Here is a 15,089-nt window from a genome sequence, read left to right as displayed (position 1 = left end):
TGTGCCCCAAGCCACCCAAAAGATAAGATCAGGGCTGTTGACCCCTTGCGCCTACCCCCCCAGGGGATTTGGGGTGTGTGTGTGTGTGTGTGTGTGTGTGTGTGTGTGTGTGTGTGTGTGTGTGTGTGTGAACCTTTGCTCTCTCCACCATCTATTGCCTCTGAGAAGTCTACCTTGTGTTTAAGTAGGTCTCTCTTCAAACACTGGAAGAGGGGAAGAACTAAGATTGTTTAGGATTCTTTAAAGAAAGTGCATATCACCTCTTATCTTCACTGGGATCAGGCATCCCTACTCCTTGCTTAGCAAGTGAAGTTCAGTTTAGGATGACCCCCTCAGTCAGAGCTGGCTAATTCATTTTTGCTACCCTTTACCTGCACAATAAGGATAACAACACTACATTGATATTGCATTCAAACGCTAGAATGATTTATTACCCAGTGCCAGGAAAAGAATAATCATTTTCTCAGAGCTGCTTTATCTGCCACACATCTAGGTAGTGTAGGTGTGTCTATGAAAACACAGTCTGTTTCTGAATTCTTTTCCTCCTGGATAATCACTAAATCTTTCCATGAATAATACCTCCAGCCACCATTACTTTTAATTTTCAAAACCCAAAATGAACATTTTTTGTTTCATTTATCAGTTATTTTTGGTTCCTTAGTATTGTTATTTTGGCCAAATTATACACAAGAGCCATGTCCAGAAGGCTATAGCTCAGTAGGGACAAGGACTAGTAAACAGAACATTGCTGAACACCTTTGAGAAAATACCTGTTAAAGAGAAACCACCTGAGAAGCTTCTGGGAAATCCTAAATGAGAAGTAATGCCTGAGAACTAACTCCTGTAAGCTCCTCCCACCTCACTCCTCCCACCTCAAAGCCACAGGGCTTCCTTGGCAACTACTTCTCCAGGCCCCGTAGAGGAGAATGCCTTTGCCAGAACCCAGTGGCAGGGCCCAGTAAACCTCCAAATTTCCCATTAAAACAGAGACTTTTACCTCAGCAGCAGCCACAGGTGATACCTAGCTTATCCTTGATCAACAATCCCTAGACAACACTTTCAAAAACTTTGACAGAGAAGTGGGACCACTCTAAAGAGGATTCAGAGGGATTTTTAAAGAAGCTTCTGTATGTCAAAATTGTTTTCTCTTTAATAAACGGAAGTGCATACATTTTGCCTGTCAATAAAGAGGGATGCCTATGGTTCGATTGAGCTCTCTCTACCCATTTGGTACTTGTTAGGCCAGCAGGTGCTAAATGTCTAGTTTTATGTAGTTGGGTGTCAGTGGACATATTGTTACATGTTTAACTGTTATAGCAATAGATGTAGGAGATGTTAGGTGCTTAATTGTTACGTTGTTATAGGTCATAAAGTAAGAAGTGAATGATTATATTGTTAAATAGTTATACGACATAGAATTAAGAGGAGTTGTTGGTATAGTGTTGCATCCTTATTCACCTGACCAAAGGGAGCCAACCACCTTACTGAATCCCTGGGCAAGTTGGGGAAGGTAATTCCATACTTCCAGAAGAGGCAGGACTGAGACCAGAAGGGTCAAAGCCGAGGACAGCACCTCCTAGACCATGGTGCCCCTCCAAGTCTTCCTGGAGCACACCACATGGCATCCCCACATCCCCAGGCAGCCTTAAGAGCTGAGCAGAAAGCCACAGTGGTGCTCTGGAGGCAATGTAAATGGTTTGGGGTTGTGGGTTTCATTGTGGTTGGAACCCCAGGCTCCTTTAAATCACTGAGCCCCAGGACAATTGTCCCTTTTACCCCGTGCGATTCTGATATGATCATAAAAAATATTGCTGTAACCATCATTATACAATTACGCCAAATCGTATACAAAGTGAGCCAAGTGAGGTGTCTATTGAAAGCTAATGGTTTGCTGATTCTGTTTATGCTACTCATATGCATGTGCCATTTTTGTATTTAAAGTTAAAATTATTGGCTCGGTACTTGTATTTCAAATCTTTGTTTCTAGGAGACTTCGTCAGCAGGTTTCACCAGTCTACTGTTAAAGTGTTGCTAGACAGGTGAAGTGAGTGCTCAACTGACAGTGGCCATTAACTGGTGTCAATCCATATCTGAGGACTTTGTGGTTGCTGTGAAAGTTCAGACCAGCATGTAGGCGATGACTGCAGCCTAAAAAAGGAGTGAGTCATGCACAGGCATGTGACTTGCTCACGTAACAAACTCCACCTGAGGCAAAATTTCAGATAAGCAGAACAATAAAATTCCCTCCACAAGAACAAGATTATAAAAAAGGACCATAGTGGTTCCTCCATTTTCCTTCATTCCAGATCATCGCTTCCGGAACATCTTTGTTATGAACTGAGGTATGATGTATTCCAGAGACTTTTAAGATGGCAGTTTATTTCACCTCTGATTCTAGCCTGCCACGAAGAACTGTACACTGGTGTATGTAACTTGATTTAACATTTTTGGTCTCGACTTTATCTGAAGTATAAATTAACCTGGGAATGTGGTTGGTCCGTTGGGTTTGGAAGAAGTTATTTGGATTTGGTAAGATTGGGTTTCATAAATTCTTATTTGTGTAAGGAGGGTGCCAGTTGTGGCATAGGAGAAGTTGGAGTTCCTGAGGAGATTGATTATGTGACTTCTTGGTAGCCGCTGTGGCAAACAGAAGTGCTTTTTGTGACTGTTTTAGCATGCTGTGGGGTGACCCCCAGTCTTGGGTTGTAAGTAGCCTTGTCTGTAAGCAATTTGCCCTGATTTGACCATCTCAGCAGTGCCCCAGAAAGCCTCTTATGTTACACTGCCTACTCTTTCTAAATAGTAAATGTAATATTTACTGTTTTATTTTATTATTTTAGTTTATCTTACCTCTATTTCTCCTCATTCTTGTAAGCTCACTTCTAAATAAATATTATTTTTGTTTGTTTTTGAGCAGTTTACTGCTTGCTAACTAGGCTTGATTGGAGGGCTATATCCATACCCTTCTAGTGGAACCCTAGCTAGCTTTAACCAGGTAGGTTTTCACTAGAAAATCCATGGGGCAGGCCACAACCTTTATTGCTAAAATAGGCAATTCTAAAATAAAGGGTTTTTAATGAAATAGAAAAATTGGGTTTCGATCCTCCAGTAACAAACACAGGAATAAAAGGAGAGCATGCCATTATAATTATTACCGGTCCGTATCTGTGAGGCAGTTTCAATGTGTAGGTGATCTTATTAGGTTACCAGATCCAGGTGATTCTGCCCGGGAAGATATCGAAAGGAACAGAATAAGTCATAGTTGGATTCATACTGTGGGAATGTGTCAAAGCCATGCAGGAGGGAGGAAGGAGGGAGAATACGACATATCAAACACAGAGAAGTTACCTTGAGTCTATGGGGTTATAAAGTGAATGTGATGGGAGGCTGAGAAAGGAAGTAGAAAAACTGAAAATACAATGTGTGAACTATGCAATTCAGAAGAGTAAAATAGCATCCTTGTAAGTAACTCTGAAGTAGCTTTCTGTGAGTGACTCTCTAAGTGCCTTGCAATTCTGGCTGGGACTATAAATGACAATGAAGAGACAGTTCTTCACCTTACACAAGGTCATGGGAGGCTGTGTTGAAAACTTAACCACTAGCCCTGCCTTTTCTGAAATTGATTTGTTCAAAAAGACTTTGGAAAAGAGGTTATTACAAGGGTTTCACTCAAACGACAGTATATTGAAAATAAACACTGGTGTGATTTAGGCTATACCTGCAGAATGAAAGTGCTGCTAACACAGCAATGCAGTCACACTGCCAGGAGAGAGCTCTTCCAGTTCTTTAGGAAGTTACTTTCTTCAGGGACATAGTTAGCAGTGATGGGAGCCTGGCTACACTGGCAATTTACTGTGATGAAATTTGTTGAGCTCAGGTGTGTGTGGAGGGCAATTTTTCACACACCCTACCTCCACCTCCCTCCCACCCCCCACACGAGAAAGAAAGTTTCAGCGTGGTTTATCATTAGCTTCAGAATAGTGAACTAGCTGAACATTAACTCATTGCTATTTTTTGTCCAACTAGCATCATGAGTAGTTATCAGCCTCACTTTATTTTCTTGGTTATCGGAGTTTTGTCATTACAGTGCTAATTTTTAACTTTATTAGCACTTAATAGCACATCATACAACAGTGGATTGATTTGTGCACTTGAATATTTTAGTTGATATAAAATGGCATATGATAACACATTGTATTTTATTGAGCATATTAATGAATACCTATGAGCACAGTAATCAAAAGGTGCTCTGGAATCATAGTAAAAATCAATCCTAAGGGGCTTTTCTTGACTGTTAGCACTTAAATACATCATAGATCCATTTACTCCAGTTTGATTACTTCAGCAAATAAGTTAAAATCAAAATGAGGAAGCACTGCAAGATCTATTTCTAAATTACAATTGTTCCTACTCTCAGAAAATAGCCATTGATGGTATTTGTATTCTCTTTATTTTAAAGATAAAATATTTAAAATAGTATGCTAATTAACAGAAAGCTCATATAAAATTACAGTGACCCTCAAACTCTTATAGCCATGAATACCTAAGAATATATGAAAAAATGAGGAAGTCTGTGAAATTATAAAGATGATTCAGATAAAGTGTTTTTACCCACAAATGCATATACACAATTAAATCTATTAGTGTTTAGCTGTGTCTACACAGGAGCTCTCTTTCAAAAGGTTAAAAATAGAATGACAACAATTGAAATCTAGCCTTTCAAAACAGCGTGACCACACACCAAAAACAGATTGAAGGTTTGATCTGCCCTTTTGAAAGAACACTCTGTTCTCTTGAAAGGGAGAGTCCACATGGCTACATGCATGCTTTTGAAAGAACGGAGACGGAGACACCGTGGATGGGGTCACATGTCTGCAAAGCCCTTTCGCGGCCTGCAGCCAGCCACTCTCTTAAAGGGCCCCTCCCTAACTCTCCCACCCTGCACAAGCCCAGGCCTGTAGAGCTTCTCTATGCCAAGTAGAGTCCAGCATGGATAAGAATGGAGGACAAGCACGAACTCCTGGCTTTAAACACCAAGATTGCGGACACTCTGCTGCAGCTGCCGTTCACAGTCATCACAGCTGCATTCCATGCTGTTTACATGCATTCTTTAAAAATGTACGTAGGGTCCTGTTTTGGCTCCCATTTTCAATAATTGTTTTAAAGATTTTTCATTAATTTCAAATTGTGAAACACAGAGCAGTTCCCATTCATTGATAATCTAACCCCCTTACTTAGGTGTTGAAATACAAAGTTAGGGTCCTCAATTTAGAAACCTGTTTTCAGAAATCTTGGCCTGAATATTGAGTCATTGCCATAAAGCCCAGCTAATCTTCCAAAAAAAAGAAAAAAAAATCCTATTTATCTTAATTCAGTTAAAAAAAATCCAGCTGAATACAAAACTTCATCACTCATTATCACCCTGACTTACACTGTTAATCCAATTTTAACATTATCTGTTAACAAAGCTCTGAAAAAATATAGTTTGGTCAAGGTATAAAAATGACATGATCATAAATTTGTTTAAATGCACTCTTTATAAGACACAGATAAAACATCCTGCTTGCAATGTGAAAAAAGTAGCCATTTTATAGTTGCAAATCACTGTAGAGCTATATTTCACCAGAGCTGATAAAAAGAGAGCGTTCTGATGATATCAGATGTGAAATATAGCTGACTTCAAAGGTAAAAGAAAACAGGGATCTTTTTTCCTTGACATTTGACATTTAAAGTGTTGTCCTTTAAATGTCTAGCAATCCCATCGCTCCAGCTTCAAAAATTAATACTAGCAGTTCTTATTTATAGTACTCAGAACCTGGAGTACCATGACCCTCTTTGATGTCTTAAAAGCTTTGTTTTCACTAGAAAATGACTTTCTGTATAAGTAATTGATCAGATAATGCTGCTCATGAACGTTATATAAAGATGTATCTTTAGATGCATCCTTTTTTATAGAAATAATTCAGCTAAAAACTCTTCCCTCTGGGATAGAATATTGCTGCATAAATCAGCCTTAAATATGTTTTATTAGAATAAACAACAAATTGAAGTACAGTGTGCAAGTCTGACATCTAAATTTAAAATCATTACCCATGTTGGTGGCACAAACTATCACAAGCATCTTTTCTATTTGTTTGATTCAGCACTCTCCTATTTGAGTAAGGGTTGCACAATATCATGCAGAGGAAACTGGTTCATATTTAGCATTCTATTATCCAGAACTCTCAAATAACTGTTATTTTAACCATATGTACATTTTAGTTACATTTTCCATACGTAAGAGTAAATACAAATAAATACAGCAAATACAATCCAAGTTTCAAATGTACAATACTAGGGTTATTGGTAAATAAAGTTCTTTGTGTACATTTTTCTTTCCTTCTTAATAATTAAGCTTGTTTTCCTTTTCTGTTATTCATGGCTACTTTTAACTCTCTAGTATCCAGAGTATTTGAATATCTCGCAACCACCCAGTCCTGGGACTGCTGGATATGAAAGAGGTTATTGTATAATCAGCTGCTTCATAGAATCATAGAACAATAGAGCTGGAAGAGACCTAAAAAAGCCATCAAGTCCAGCCCCCTGCCCTAGGCAGGACTACACCCATCAGATAAGCCCTGCCAGGGCTTTGCTGAGGGGAAACTTAAACACCTCCAGGGATGGAGACTCCACTACTTCCCTGGGTAGACCGTTCCAATGCTTTACCACCCTCCTAGTGAAAAAGTTTTTCCTATTGTTCAACCTGGACCTTCCCAACCTCAACTTGAGGCCATTCTTCTGTGTTCTGCCATCCGTGACCACTGTGAACAGCCTCTCTCCAGCCTCTTTGCAATCTCCCTTCAGTAAATTGAAGGCTGTTATCAAATCTGCCCTCGATCTTCTCTTCTGCAGACTAAACCGTCCCAATTCCCTCAACCTTTCTTCACAAGTCATATGCTCCAGCCCCCTAATTATTTTAGTGGCCCTCCACCGGACCCTCTCCAGTGTATCCGCATCCTTCCTCTAACTGGGGGCCCAGAACTGGACACAGTACTTCATATGTGGCCTCACCAAAGCCTAATAAAGAGGAACAATCACTTCTCTGGATCTACTAGCAATGCTCCTCTTGATGCTACCTAATATGCCATTAGCCTTCTTGGCTACAACAGCACGCCGTTGACTCATGTCCAGCTTCTCATCCACTACAGCTCCCAGGTCCTTTTCTGCAGAATTACTACCGAGCCAGTCGGACCCCAGCCTGTAACAATACTTGGGATTCTTCCACCCAAGTGCAGGACTCTGCACTTGTCCTTATTGAACCTCATGAGATTTCTTGCAGCCCAGTCTTCCAATTTGTCCAAGTCACTCTGGACCCTATCCCTACCCTCCAGCATATCTACCTCTCCCCCTACCTTAGTGTCATCCACAAACTTGCTGAGGGTGCAATCCAACCCCTCATCCAGGTCACTGATAAATATGTTGAACAGAACAGGACCCAGAACCAAACCTTGGGGCACTTCACTAGAAACCGACTGTCATTCCGACACCGATCCATTCATCACTATCCGGTGGGCCGACCTTCTAGACAGCTTTCTATCCATCTTTCCATCCATTTATCCAATCCACATTCCTTTAACTTGCTGAGAAGAATATTGTGGGAGACCATATCAAAAGCTTTGCTAAAGTCAAGATAACTCATGCCCATTGATTTTCGCCTATCCACATAGCCAGTTATCTCACCATAGAAACTAATCAGATTGATCAGGCATGACTTGCCCTTCATTAATCCATGTTGACTATTCCTGATCACTTTCTCCTCCTCCAAGTGCCTCAAAATGACTTCCTTGAGGAGCCCCTCCATGATTTTTCCAGGAAGTGATGTAAGACTGACCGGCCTAGAGTTCCCTGAATCATCCTTCTTCCCTTTTTTAAAGATGGGCACTACATTTGCCTTTTTCAAGTCATCCGGGATCTTTCCCGATCTCCATGAGTTTTCAAAGATAATGGCCAAGGGCTCGTCAACAACATATGCCAACTCCCTCAGAACCCTCGGATGAATTAGGTCTGGGCCTATGGATTTATGTATGTTTAGCTTTTTTAGATAGCTTCTAACCTGTTCTTTCCCCACCAAAGGCTGTCCACCTTCATCCCACAGTGCATCACTTATCGCATTAGTGCTTCAGTGAATGTACAGCTAGTTATTAATGATATTTAAGAGATCAATGAACCAAATATAGCTGAATGTAATGTCTACTGACAAAGCAGTAGAATACAGAAAGGAAAGAGCTACCATGTTACCAAGCCTTCTGGAAAACAGTTCTCATAGCATAGGCCACCTTACACAGAAAATGTTCTCCAAAACAAGCTTTCAAAACCAGGTATACCCACAGCAGGTGCACCAAGCCAGCAAGTGAGACATGCAGAATTTCACATACATACATAGGTCTGTCCCCTGAGCCAGGTGTGGGTCAGGTGGGTTCATCCAGGTGTGATCGAACTATAATGAGCCTAGGTGATGGTGGGTCCCATTATGGAGTGATGGCTGATTTGGTGCTGTGGGGTCTAGATGCAGAAGGAAAGCAACTCTGAAGGGGATGGGTGCAAGATGGTTGCAGATTGAGCAGGATGGCCTGGGGTTATGGGGATAGGGCTTGTCTGTGGGCTTGCAGTATTGGGAGGCATATGGAAGGACTTGAGATGCTTGGGGAGTAGGGCTTAGTGAGATAGGGGTCCAAGTCCAGCTAGCCCAATCTTAATGGGGCGGAACTCATTACAGTTCTCCAGGTGCAAGGCAGAAGGAGCTTGCTAGGGTGGGGATTTGAGTGTGGAGGTCTGGGCAGAGAATGGTTGGAGTGCAGGGGTGGGAATCTGGATGCTGAGGTAGGTACTTGGCAGAGGTTCCAAGCTGGGTATATGCTGAGGAGATTGGTCTGATGACAGAGAGACTCCAGATGCAAAGATGATGCTTGGTACCATGGAAGTTTGCATGCAGGGGGCATGGTGGGGGTTCTGGATGTAGGATTTAAGGCTCAGGGAGGGAGTTTAATGGTAGATGGAGTAAGGTGGGAGAATGGGAGAAAGGAATGAGAGGTGAAAGAAAAGCAGTGGAGAAGAAAGGTGAATGTAGGTAAGGGAAGGGGAATGAAAAAAGGAGGAGCAGGAGACAGGGCCCAAAATTTCTTTGGGCTGATGCCTCCAATAAATCTGATTTGCCTCTGAGGCCATCAGTAGGTGCATTTGGAGTGGGATGTAAAGCCTAGTACTTACTATTTGTGGTATCACACATTTAAATTTTAGCTATTTTCTATAGCTGCATTGTTCAGTGAAAGTTACTTCAGGTCTCTCTGTGCCATAATTCATTGTACTACCATACATGGATGACAGAATTAGATGTCCTGGGAAGTAGTTACAGAGAGGTAGCTGTATTTGTCTGTGTCCTAACAAAACGAAAAAGCAGCCCTGTAACACTTTAGAGACTAACCAAATATTAGGTGACGAGCTTGTGTGGGGCAAACCCACTTTTTAAAATCTGGAGATAGTGTTGTACTGGAAATGGCATGATGGTTTTATAACACAGAGATAGTAAAAAAATGAAATAAAAGCTGACACATCAGTTACATAAGACAGAAGGTGGGGCAAAAGGTGGACAGGAGGGGAGAGAATTACTAACTGTAATTCTAATCTTATTACATTTTTTCTGTGCCCTTATAATTGTGAGAATAGACTTCATTTATATTCCCTACATAATGCAATTTGACCTCCTAATCAAGGATATGTGTAGAGAAGAACTCTTATGCCCCACCGACTTCCGACTGACAACATCTGGGCATGAGCTTTGCCCATTCAGGCTGTGTCTACACTAGCTCCAAACTTCTACGGGAGCATGGTAAGCAGGGTGTTGGGAGATTATTAATGAAGTGCTGCAGTGTATATGCACCACTTCATTAAGTTAATTCTCCCCCCGCGGCAACTTTGAAGCGGCAACCTTCAAAGTGCTGGCTTACGTATAGCCATGGCTAACCTGCCAGTACTTTAAAGTGCCCGGGCTACTTCAAAAATTTGAGGGGTAAAGGGACTTTGAAGCAGCCTGGGCACTTCGAAGTACCAGTGGGTTAGCTGCAGCTATACACAAGCCAGGACTTCAAAGCTTGCTGCTTTGAACAGACAACATGAGAGGATAATTGGGTAAGAGGTGAGTTTAAAAAAAACAAAACAGAACAAAACTAAGCTTAAACTAAAATATCCCCAACAGGTGAATCTAAGATCACAATCCTTTTTATATTTTCTATTCTCCATATTTTTTTCTGTGCAGAATTAATTTAATAATGAGAGGCATATCTAATTTAAAGGTGCTTATTTTTAAAACTTGGCATGCAATGCAATATAACAGAATATACATGTTTTTCATATTGTATTTACAATCTATTTTTAGGCCTTATCCTGAAAGGAACTATGCACATGAAGGACTGTCACTTTCTTATTACTGTATGTTAATTTAAACTTTATCCCAAAACTCATTATTGATTTGTATAATTAAAGATACTACAAGTATGTATTATATAATATAAAGATGTAAACAAACTAGCTAGTGAATGACTTCAAGTGTTCAATTATAAAGCCAAGGCAAAATACAATATGTTTTTATTCTGATTGGAGGATTTTTTGTGGGCGGGGCAGGAGAAAGGTATGGAAAATATCCTTGGATAATAATTAATCAAGAATAAAAAAGGAGGGATGTAATTACTAAGTTACTTACTTGATAGTATTTCTGTAGTTGTTTCATTAGAGTTCAGGATGTGTTATATTGGAAATATGTTATATTAAAATTATAAAGATTTGAAATATTATATTTAAACTTTAACTCTGGCAAGCATATGTATGCAGAGAAGGGAACACTAGACTCCCAAACTACCTGGGTAACTAAGTGATTTTTAAAACAAAAAAGCAGTCCAGTAGCACTTTAAAGACTAACAAAATAATGTATTAGGTGATGAGCTTTCGTGGGATAGACCCACTTCTTCAGACCATAGCCATACCAGAACAGACTCAATATTTAAGACACGGAAAACCAAAAATAGTAATCGAGGTAGACAAATCAGAAAAAATATTATCAAGGTGAGCAAATCAAGAGAGCAGAGGGGCAGAAGGCAGGAGGGGGCGAGTCAAGATTTAAATTTAGCCAAGTATGCAGAAAGGCCCTGTTATTCCTGATCAGCCAGGACCCTGAATACATCCTTCTCAGATGCTGAAGTTTCCACCATAATGAATGTGTCCACCACCTCTGTGACAGATGTTGTAATACAGTCTGTTAGGAACTATTATTGATTTTAAGGCTGACAGACCTTCAGGATTGTTCTGGAGTTTCCAGGAATTAAAGATCACTTTTTAATTGAAGATTATATCATGCGATGAAACCGCCAGGAACACTTCCAACAAAATTTGGCAACACTACTGAAGTTCGCACTCATGCTCAGAATTACGGTTGCCTTTCTTTGTACGAGAGTAGATTAACAAAAACATATTAAAACCTGTGTTCAAGACTCTCCACTAGCTGAGTGCAATTGAAAGTGCTGAATAGTCTTGGTAAAATCATAAATGGTCATAGACCTTGTTACCTCAGTTGCTTCCTTTTCTTAGTTGCCAGTCTGCCAGCACTGACATCCAAATACCTAATTTATCTGTTTCTGCATGTGACATAAGGAAGACTGGTTCCACACTGAACAGTTTTCTCCTTCTAACACTCTAAGTCTTCCCACACTCAATTGTACAGCAGTGTCTGACCATGAAGCTGGCTATAAATGCAGAGAACTTGTTCATTACTTCTGAGGTAAAATGAGGTACTTATGGTGCCTCTATAGCATTTTAGATGTTCAAAATGCTGTATAAACACCATCTAATTAAGTTAACATTTTCAATGTTACATGACACTAATGGTGGTGCTCAAACAGTATTTAGAGTGGAGGAGCTGAGAGTTGCACTGTCGCTTTACCCGTCTGTGCCTTTCGCTGCCCTAAGGAGCTAGGGTTGGTGACTGTTACCTTGGATGCATGTCTGGTAGTGGATTGTCTAGTTGCTCTTGGGCTGGAAGCTGGGCAGGAACCTGGAACTGGAAGTGGAGTGTCCTGGGCCAGGAGCCATGTGGAAACCAGGATTGGCAGTAGAGCCCCTAGGCATGGGGCTGGCAGCAAAGTGGGACTAACAGTCAAGTAGGACCAGATCCAGAAAGCAAGTGGACCTGGGTTCTGTGTCAGAACCCTCAGGCAACAATAAGCCCAACAGCTGGGTCTCTGGGCAGCCAAGATCTCAGATGGCAAGTGTGGAGCTAGTGGCTTGGACCCTGGGCAGGAGGGACTGGGGCTCGAATGCTCCAATCCTGGGGGTGCTGCAGTGCCCTTCTATGTACTCCTAGTTCCCAGGCCTTTGACAACTAATATCTCAAGCTGAACACCCAGTCATCTGAGACACCAACATTTGTGGCTACTTTTGAAAACACTGAAGTTCACCAATTAATAGGAGAGCTAATAGCTGATTATGAAACATGAACATTAGGTGATGCAGAATTAGATAACATTTCATTACATAAGTTACATCATCATTATTGCCATTTCTTTTGATTTTTTTCTCAAAAATCTCTTGATATTTAATACTTTCCTTAAAATTCCCAGCTTCTGGATCCATGCAATCATCTGATGATTTCAGTTTTCATATATATCTTTATATTTTTAGATCTTCACTACAATATAGGAAAAATAGGTCTCCACGAACCTAAAAAATTGTTTTTCACTACAGCCACCACTTTAGGTATACAATAGCATTAATATAATGTAAATTGTTTAAAGTAATGGTGATAAAGTGCTCTTGTTAATATACCTGTGTACAAAGAAAAGCAACTCTTATTCTGAACTAGCTGAAGCATGCATATGATCTTCAGTGACAGGTACTCGTAGAGTGCATGACAATGTCTGTAATAGATGTGGGAAAGACATATTACAGTGGGAAGTTCAATATCTGAGGAGAAATCATGCAGTCTTTTGGTTAGTCAAGTACAACAAAAGTAACTTACCTATGGGAACCCAGGAGCCCAGTTTCCTACCTTTCATACATATACTTTCAAAAGTCAAATTTTTCCATTTAATATTTGAAATCTTCACCATTTTAGTATAATGGATGGCAGTTATATTTCGAGCTAGCAGCAAGGAATTTAGAAGGTTTTTTTCTGTTTGTTGCCTCAATTTCCTGAGTTATCCCAAATTATCTATTATAGACTACATGGATATTTTTCAATATATTCATCTTGAAAATGATAAATATTTACATTGCAAAATATACACAAAACTGTAATTGGGTGAAACTCAGTTGAAGGGAAGTGTTTTTAATAAAGTTTGAAACCAAACACCATAATATTACATTTTTTTTCTTTTGGCAAATGTAGTAGATAAAGTGCTGACAGCTGGTTTTGTTTATAGATCAATTTGCAAACTGTTCTATTTTATGTGAATTATGAGAATTCTGATTATTACCTCAGCTTTTCATTTATGTCCAGTGGCCTCCCACTCTCTCTCCCCCTCTCTCTCTCTCTCAGATTTGATATTATTCATGCGTGAGCCCATGCTGAATTGTAATGTTTACACTTGCTCTGAAGCTTGTCTGCCAAATGCAGCTGGAGTGTGTGACAAACACTAAAATTAAGATATTGTATAAAATATTAGTGGAGCAAACTCCCTAATGTTGTGGTATTCCTTTTGTGTAATTAACTCTGATCACCTCAAGTCTAGCCTTTGATACCCGTACACTGATTAGGGCCTTAAACAAGTAAATCAACACTATTTATGGAGAAAGTTGCTACATATTGGCTATGTCTACACTAGCCAAAAACTTCGAAATGGCCATGCAAATGACCATTTTGAAGTTTACTAATGAAGCGCTGAAATACATATTCAGCACCTCATTAGCATGCGGGTGGCCACGGAACTTTGAAATTGATGCGGCTCACCGCTGTGTAGCTCAACCAGAAGGGGCTCCTTTTCGAAAGGACTTCGCCTACTTTGAAGTCCCCTTATTCCCATGAGCCATATCTACACTAGCTCCAAACTTCAAAATGGCCACGCAAATGGCCATTTAGAAGTTTACTAATGAAGTGCTGAAATGCATATTCAGCGCTTCATTAGCATGCGGGCAGCCAAGGCGCTTCGAAATTGACAGGGCTTCTTTTTGAAAGGACCCTGCCTACTTCAAAGTCCCCTTATTACCATCTGCTCATGGGAATAAAGGGACTTTGAAGTAGGCGGGTCCTTTTGAAAAGGAGCTGTGCGACGACGAGCCACGTCAATTTCGAAGTGCCGTGGCCGCCCGCATGCTAATGAAGTGCTGAATATTCATTTCAGCTCTTCATTAGTAAACTTCGAAATGGCCATTTGCGTGGCCATTTCGAAGTTTGGGGCCCATGTAGACATAGCCATGAGCAGATGACCAGATGGGAACAAGGGGACTTCGAAGTAGGCCATTTGCATGGCCATTTCGAAGTTTTTGGCTAGTGTAGACATGGCCTTTGCGAAATGGGCAATTCTACATGGCCCTTAGTGTCTTTATTTCTAAAGTCAGACATTTTCAGCAGTAGTAGTAAGGCGGGGCAGGGGAGATAAGTAATTTTAAGTCTAAATGTTTTAACCTTCACAATGAGGGACATTTTAATGGCACAGAAATGAAACCAGCATCTCCAGACAGAGTAATATAGGTTGAACCTCCCTGGTTCAGCATCTCCAAATAGCATAATACCAGTTAAACCAGCCTGGCCCAGTACCCTCAGGACCTGAGTGGTCCTGAACTAGAAAATTTGCCGAAAAAGACAAGGTCAATGCCATCCCCTCCACTCCCGGCCACTGCTGCCCCTTGATACCAGCCCCTCCCCTCTCCAGAGGTTCTGTTGTTCCCCTTTGACTGAAACCCAGGACTCCCCTTCACTTCACCAAACTGCTGGGACTCCACAGCTGCGTCTACACGTGCACGCTACTTCGAAGTAGCGGCACCAACTTCGACGTTAGGCGGCGAGACTTTGAAGTCGCTAACCTCATGAGGAGATAGGAATAGCGCCCTACTTTGACGTTGAACGT

At 40.8% G+C, this 15,089-nt stretch overlaps 1 long non-coding RNA gene across 1 annotated transcript in view; it reads left to right on the top strand.

Moving 5' to 3' along the window:
- Positions 1-2,254: 2,254 nt before the first annotated feature.
- LOC142005705 (uncharacterized) overlaps positions 2,255-15,089 on the top strand; it is a 49,434-nt gene continuing 36,599 nt past the window's right edge. Inside the window, exon 1 of the long non-coding RNA XR_012643111.1 lies at positions 2,255-2,342. This is a non-coding gene — a long non-coding RNA (uncharacterized LOC142005705). The remainder of the gene's footprint in view (positions 2,343-15,089) is intronic.

This window comes from Carettochelys insculpta, chromosome 1, assembly GCF_033958435.1.
Source record: "Carettochelys insculpta isolate YL-2023 chromosome 1, ASM3395843v1, whole genome shotgun sequence".
Classification (NCBI taxonomy): Eukaryota; Metazoa; Chordata; order Testudines; family Carettochelyidae; genus Carettochelys; species Carettochelys insculpta.
This window is presented reverse-complemented; position numbering and strand designations above follow the sequence as displayed.